Here is an 8,614-nt window from a genome sequence, read left to right as displayed (position 1 = left end):
CCTCGTACAATCCCAATGCTTGAGCCACTCAGCACTATAATATTGTTGAGGATTTGGCTCAGGCACCATCAACTATGTCGGCTCTCGAGGTACTCCAAATTTGTCCATCTCAGCAGAAATCCTTGTTGTCAGTTATTGGGGGTATTGATCCCACCGATTCCAATTTGATATGTTTTGATCTAGAGAACCACATTCCGCGTTTGCCTCATCAAATTGCCTTTCTCATTTAGGGAATCATCAATGAGAAAACCATTCATAGGAATGTCATTGATGAAGGTGCTTCTACCTGCATCATGTCAATCCCCTGCTAGAAGGAAATTGGTTCTCCTACTTTGAACCAATCCCCAAAAACTTTGGAAGCTTTCAATGGCCACAATTTGCGAAAGGACTTTGGAAGCTTTCGACGGGCATGATTCCCGACCTTTCAGTGTCTTACCTAACCTTGCCATTACTTTGGAGGGCAAGAAAATACACGTTGAGATAGATATTGTTGAAGCTAATCTCAATTATAATCTCCTACTCTGACGGAGCTGGACCCATGCCATGCATGTTGTAGACTCCTCCCTATTATGTGTGATTTGTTTTCCCCATCAAGGGAAGATCGTCACTGTCGACCAACTGTCCTTCTTTGCATCTTCCTCCTTAGATGGAAATGTTTCGTATGTCAAGCACAATGGTGCTCCTTATGAAAGTGTAGGGGCAGGTCTTTTTAAAGATTCCGCCTTGATGGGAATTTTTCCACTCCCACCTCCTCATGTTGTCTCTGTCAACATGATCTCGGTCAAATATGATCCTTGGGTCATACCTTCACCAGATCTTTTTGATACCTGGGTGAGATTATGCCACTTAATCCTGCCAAAATCAATTACCTGGAAATTGTTTCGGCCTCAAGTTTTGTATCCTCTGCTTCTCCTATTTCAATGACTTCTCACGATCCGTATTCTCAATCCCCCTAGCTTGGTGCTTTGGAATCTCCAGATCCCTTAGTCAAAACTTTCCTTGCTAACTAAAGTGTCATGGAAGTAATGTATCTCGAGGAACCACCCTGGAATGATACTCATCATCGTTCCTTGTTCCTTCCTCTCTTGGCAGTCATGTCTACCAGTCTCGAGGAGTTCTCTTCTCAATTTCCTTCCCTCCCACTTCCAGCACTGATCCTGACTCATGAAGTATGGTCAGAAGGGAATTTGGGTAATATTACCCAAAATATGCCAATTGATATTTCTGTCAAACCTGGTATCATTGAACATGTCCATATCGGGGTAACTGGTTCTTCGAATGAGATCAAGAACTATACTTGTTTATTTCAAGAATTTTGTGATGTGTTCGCGTGGTCATATGAAGAAATGCCTAACATTGTTCCTAGCATTGTTGTGAACGAAAGCCCAACTTATCCTCATGCGAAGCTCGTTCGCCAATAGCTCTTGCTAGTGCACCCTATGAAAGAAGCCACTATCAAGAGTGAAGTTGAAAAACTTCTCAAAGATGGATTCATTTATTTGATCCCTCTTATAGATTGGGTTTCAAATATTGTCCCAGTGACAAAAAAACAAGGCATGATTCGTGTTTGCATTGATTACCATGATCTCAATCGTGCTTGTCCTAAGGATAACTATCCTAATCCCTTCATTGATCAGATCATTGATGAATGTGCTGGGAGTGAAATTTTTTCCTTTATGGACAGTTTTTTTGGTTACAACCAGATTAACATTATGCCATCTAATCAAGAAAAGACAAATTTTATCTGTACGTGGGGTACTTTCATGTACAAAAGCTCCCTTTTGGCCTAAAAAATGCTAGGGCTACATTTCAGCGAGTGATGTCTTATGCGTTTCATGATATTCGCAACATCATTCAGCCTTACTTGGATGACCTTCCCGCTCATTCTCGTAAGCACCAAGATCACCCTGACCATCTTTGGTATATTTTTCTTCATTGTAGACACTACAAAATTTAGTTAAACTTATGTAAATGTGTTTTCTGCATAGAATCTGGACGACTCCTCGGCTTTATCATTTCCAAGGATGGTATCCACCTTGATCCACTTAAAGTCAAGGCCATTGTAAATTTACCCCCTCCATCTTCATTGCACCAACTCCAGAGCCTACAAGGAAAGGCAAATTTCCTCTGTCGTTTCACTCCCAAATATGTTGGGCTAGCTTCAAGATTTACCTGGTTGCTTAAGCAAGGAATGCCCTTTGTCTAGGATGAGGTTTCCCAAAAGTATTTCAATGACCTCAAGGTCGTCCTCGTAAATTCTCCTTTGCTGCATCCCTAAGATTATAATCGCGATTACTTCCTTTATCTAGCTACAACACCTAACACCATTGCTATGGTATTGGTACAAGACGATGATGAAGGCAATGAACACGTTATCTACTACGTTAGTCATAATATCCTCTACACCGAAACACGTTATTCCCATGTCGAGAAGTTGACTTTGGCTGCCATACAAGTTGTTCAACGCTTTCGACACTACATTCTCTTACGCACTACTACTGTGCTTTCTGAATGCAACTCCATGACATACATCCTGACTCGTCAGTTGTTGGGGGGTAAGTATTCTAAATGGATTGTCATCCTACAGGAATTCGATTTGGTGTTGACCACTGTCAAATATAAGAAGTCGTTATTTTTCTTCGATTCGATTTGCTCCCTTCCTTCTACATCTCTCCTCATTGGTGCAGATGAATAGATTCCAGACGAGACTCTTTTTCTAATTAGCACCATTAACCCGTGGTACGGTGATATCATTATGTATCTCCAAACGTCCATGTTATGGTCCACGTTGACTAAGGACGAGCACCGATGGATTCGACATCACTCCCATCCCTACCGTATTGTTGGCGATACTTTATACCGTGTCGAGATCGATTCAGTTCTTCGTCGATGTATTACTCTTAAGGAGGCTGAGAGAGTTCTCAATGACTGCCATTCTAGGGCATGTGGTGGTCATATGTTTAGCTATGCTACCACAAAAAAATCCTTCGAGCTGGTTATTTGTGGCCATCCATTTTCAAGGACTACATCCTTGTTGTTCGCAAGTGTCATCAATGCAAAATTTACCATTGCAAGATGCGTGCCCCACTCACTCACCTACACCCCGTCATTACCATTGGTCCTTTTTCCAAATGGGGCATTGACTATATGAAATGTAACCATCGTTTGGTTTGGGGGCATGGTTATATTATCGTTGATGTTGATTATTTCACCAAATGGGTCGAAAAAATGATGCCTACATACTCTGCAGAAGGTAAAACGACAACTCAATTTCTTTTCAATCACATTATTTCTAGGTTCGACATACCTCAATCCATTGTCAAAAACCATGGCTCCTATTTCCGAGATTACATGATGGTTGAGTTGACCGTTATGTTGGGTTTGCACTACGATAGCTCAATCCTGTATTACCCTCAGGCCAGCGGTCAAGTTGAAGTTGTGAACAAATTTTTGGTTACAATGCTTCAGCCTACTATTGGGATGCAAAAGTCAAATTGGCATCTCATGCTCTTTTTAGCTCTGTGGGCTTATCGAACCTCGATCAAGGATGCAACTTATTTCACAGCATTCCATCTTGCCTACGATCTGGAAGCAACGTTATTGATTAAATGCGAAATTCCTTCACTCAAGCTAGCTGTCGAACTTATCCCCGAAACATCACCTCAAGAAGAGTGCCTCTTATATTTATAATGGTTTGATGAGACTCGTCATATCATTACTTTGGTCATCGAAGCACAAAATAAGCGAGTCGAGTCCCATTTCGATCAGTTAGTCTCCCCTGCACGTTCTATGAGGGTGATTTGGTTTTACTATAGATCAAGCTAATGATAAGCTGGGGGCAGGCAAGTTCGAACCCATGTGGCATGGGCCCTACATTGTAAAATGAATTTTGTAAAAGGGGGCCTATGAGCTAATTTATTATGAAGGAAACCCTTTGGAAAAGCCCCAAAACAGGCTTTATCTCAAAAAGTACTATGCTTAGGTTATCTTGCATGGTTACTTGTGTACATTAGTGTATCATTCATTTTTGTGAAATGTGGTTTGGTGTGTTAGTTTTCAAGCAGATTTCCTGTTTACTATGTTCTCCCTGCTTTGCAGATGTCTATGACTCCTCACATCGGTTTCGCTGATGGTGCTTGCTGTAGTACCTGAAATCTATCCTCCGCAGCGTGGGCCATTTATGACCCTCATGATGAGTTGATTGATCTTCAAGGTATTTGTTTAGGTTGCACAACTAATAACATTGCTAAATACAACGTAGTCATTGAATTGTTGTCATAAGCCATTTCTCTTGACATTCAGGAATTGGTTGTCAACATGGATTCACAGCTTGTTGTCCTTCAACTCAACGGGCAATATTCCATCAGAAACCCTCAGATATTGAGAATGTATCTACGTATTCATCTACTAGAAAGGCATTTTGATTACATTACATATCATCATATTCCTAGATGCATGAATACATTGACAGATGCATTAGCTAATTATGTGTTGGATAGACATTTAAGAAACATGTGAAAAGCCAAAACAAATCATTTGTACCATAGTAAGCAATAAAATACAACATATATATGGTGATAATGTTTGATACATCAAAACCCCAAAAAATAATATGCATGTTCAAATAACATCGATGGTTTGCAGGCCTCATATATTCGTGGCACGTAGGCCTCAAAAATGTAAATTGATGGACCTAGGAACTAATCAGCATGGTGATCCTGGTAGCATGAAACTGTTCATGCAAAACGAGTCAACAATTGGCAGATCTGATCCGATACTCCCACCGTGTGTCTTTGGTACTGGTGAGGGATGTCTCCCACCTGAGCATACTCTGGGATACCATGAGTCAACCCCTCAAGGTTCCTCATGATCTCCTCCTTGTTGTCACTTCCCTCCTGGTAAGGAGCGACATCAAACTGGCGGGTGATGCACCTAGCTGTTAGGGACATCCTGACAGGACGCTCTGGTCCAACATCTGCATTGATAAAAAAAAATGTTATAAACGCATATATATATAAAAAACAACTAAAAAATCACAAATTAAAAATTGATTTTTACCTTCATCGTCAAAATCCTCCCCATCTGGCAGCGACATGTCTAGATCTTCGCAGAAGTTGGTACCGTTGTATGGCCAATCCTCCACAATGATCAGTTGTCGTCATAGCCATGAAAAGAAGGTGGGCCTGTAAGACATATGATACCCCCTAGTGATCCTAGGCATCAAACAACTCCAACGGGCCATCCATGGGTCTTGTGGCATCGACGAATCTACTTCAGTCATCTGGTATTGGAATAGCGACACCCGTTCCAAGAAAAACGTCACTAGTACGAATCCGAAGGAAATTTTCTTTAGATTCCCCACCATAGCTTTTGTGAGCTAGCATTTTACGTTGATCTTCATGGCTTCCACCCAAATGAAGATCGTCGGTGCTGTACAGTCGATGGCATATAGAAATTTCAACTTGTTAGTCTCGTGCACTGCTTAGGACCCCGCCACTCTATTGATAGTCAATAGTAGCACTCTTAGTGTCAGATCTCGCACAGTGGTAATCTCAATCGTGTCACTCTTAGATTTGAAGGCTTCAGGGAAATTTTCGGCAAGTAACATGGATATTCTTGCCCCAATCGGTCGTGACCCATATAGGTTGACTGGTTCCCCTCTTCGAGACAGTTTTATGATGAAATATATGTCTGAAGTTTCTAACTCCAGCTCTTGGTCACCAATGATGAATATTTCCCAATTTATGTCCTAGAGACTAATTAGGTGTCGAAGTAGCTCAAGTTGAGCTTACATCCCTGGTGTGATAAAGAACTTGAGAAGCCCACAGTTCCTCAAAGTGTTCAAGTAATTTGGATCATTCAGTGCCTAGGTATCCACATCCTCATGCTCACGTTCTTTCAAGTCTACCATTTTTGACGATTCTTTCCTACAAAAACCATGTATTCAAGTCAATAATCATTTTTAGCCAATAAAATTTGGATTCAAATAGTGGTTTTGGGAGGAAAAGGGTTTTTTTCCTTGTTCACGGGGTCGACGCGCCTGTTTTAAAAATAGTTGCACCAACAACGTGATTTAGCATTTTAATTACCCTCATCCAGCGCAATTCTGTACCTGGAACGCACGTCGACCTAGGGAGAATTTTTCTTTCCAAAACCTCCCTCAAAAATCCAAAAAAAAGGATGAAAAAAGGAAAAAACAATATAGAAATGGAGCTTAGGGACTTGGCTCTTACCTGCAACTGGTGACTCGGCGAATGACCTCTCGTATCTCCCACAATCTGCTCCAGAAAAAGTAGGGCAAAAGTGGGTGAAAAGTTTCTCACAGCAAGGTAAAATGGTAAATGGTAAAAAATATTTACTTTTCCCTCCTTTTATTCATTTTTTCATGAGATATTAGGGTTTTTAAAATATTTTGACCTATTTTGCCTCAAGAACTGGATAATGCACTTTACCCTTTTTGCGCAGCAATAGGTGATGGATGTTTGACGATGATGTTGAGTCACATTTCAACTCTTTTCTGGACTCGTAAAACTCAAATGAAAAGATTACCGAGTACTTTTCCCTTGTGACTCATAAAAGAGAGTAAAATGGGGGGTCTGCTTTCAAGCTCTTTTCTGACCCTTTAAACATGAAAAGATAGTCAAATCCTTGTCATCTTGAACTCGTTAATGGTTGTGAAACATCGTGCACCCAGTATACATTTACCCCTTTTTCGGGCTAGGATGCACTATTTACAAAAAAGGTACTCCTTGACGGAAATGGTCAAGCAGTTCTCTCAAGTATTGTTTTATACCTTTTTAGGCTCGAGAGACACAAATGTATGAAAAGGGACCATATGGAGTTTTTTTTTCCATGTCTTTTTCAAACTCTCTAAACATGAAAAATATACTGAGCTACACCTTTGTCGGACTCGTTAAAACATACAAACAACATTGGATTCGTCACCATGACGAACATGAGCTTCTCCTTCCTAGGGCTCGTTAAACTTACTAGTTCAGATTCGTCCGAAGGATGAACTTACAGTGCAAGCATATGCTATCCCCTTTAAGCTTGTGATTAAAAAATAATTGGGGTACCTGCCAGGAATGGTGGGGGAAAATTTGGAAATCCAATTAGTTGTGTCGGCAGCTCACTCTTGAACATGACACTTTCTACTTCATGTTGGGATGGGATATCCTCCTTTTCATCATTGACCTTCCTAGGTTAGGCCATTCATTTTTGCCTTCCATTTGATCTCTGCCACGCCAGCATGATCACCGATCCTATGGATCCAAAAGCTGCCAAACTTCCAATCGTGTCACCGATATGTTCAAGAGTTGTCCTTCTGCGGTTACACTTACCCTTGATTCTTTGTATCATCCAAAATAATTTTCCATCCCTTTGTCTTGTGTCTTTGATGTGGGATACATTATGGCCCTCCTTCAACGTGGTCACTTCCCATCGACTTTAGCTCATTATCTGGGAAGTTGACAGAGAGAATCCCTTCTGTTACCTTAGAGCTTGCATGCCCTAATGGCAAGTTCTTTGCACTCGATGACAATTTCACATCATTAGCTTTCGATCGAGTGATTTCACGGGTGTTCGACTTTAGTTCCTTTATTCACATTCCATGACTTGTGCTGATAGTACCTTGAGGACCATTGTCATTATTGGTGGTTTCTCTCACACTTGTTAACAATTTACATCATTGGCTTTCGATCGAGTGATTTCACGGGTGTTCGACTTCAGTTTCTCTATTCATTCCGTGATTTGTGCTGATAGTACCTTGAGGAACATTGTCATTATTGGTGGTTTCTCTCATGCTTGTTAGTAGTTTACATCATTGGCTGGTAATCAAGAAATTTTCTAGCATGTTTGACGTCAACACATCTATTCACATGCTAGAATTTGTACTTTGATTGGGTCATGTTGGAGCACAAGACCCTGGGCTCAGATTACAAACATCTAGGTTGCAAGGCGATGTGACATGATTATTTTGATATACATGTCTCTCTTAGATGGATGGTTGCGACCATACCATGAGTTATCATATGATATCCTTCTCATTATTGGATGGTTGTGACCATACCTTGGTTTCCATATGATCCTATTTATCGGATGGCTATGCCCATGCCTGGATCCATTCACATGATCATTCTCCAGATGGTTGCATTCATGCCATGATCCATGTATCATTTGATATAGTTTTTAGTTATGTATATGTATCTGTACTTTATTGCATGTTTTCTGACGACAGACTCTGGTTCCCCGTACTAATTCATAAAGCGTTTCATCCCTCACTCTAGTTCGGCCTTCACACTTTAGAGGGAATCTGTTACACATCATTTTTTCACTGCCCCTGTACTTCCCGTTCCTTGATCTTGGAGGACCTCTACAAAAAACCCTACATGCTTTCCCTTCATGAAGAAACTCCCATTGTGTCCCTCTTCATGAGCAGAATAATTCCCTTTTGCACCATTTCCCAAAAATATTCTATTTTCCCATTTTACAAGACCGGCACTAATGACCCTTGTCCTCCTCGTGCCAATATGCAGGGATTAACACTGTCCCTAGCACCGACCGGAGCGACTGAGCTTTGTTTCAGTCGCGCTGATCCTCTTTTGGATATTTTTTT

The sequence above is a fragment of the Pinus tabuliformis genome, chromosome 4_2, assembly GCF_031772625.1.
Source record: "Pinus tabuliformis cultivar Carrire ecotype Pingquan chromosome 4_2, CPIR1, whole genome shotgun sequence".
In the NCBI taxonomy this organism is placed as follows: Eukaryota; Viridiplantae; Streptophyta; class Pinopsida; order Pinales; family Pinaceae; genus Pinus; species Pinus tabuliformis.
This window is presented reverse-complemented; position numbering follows the sequence as displayed.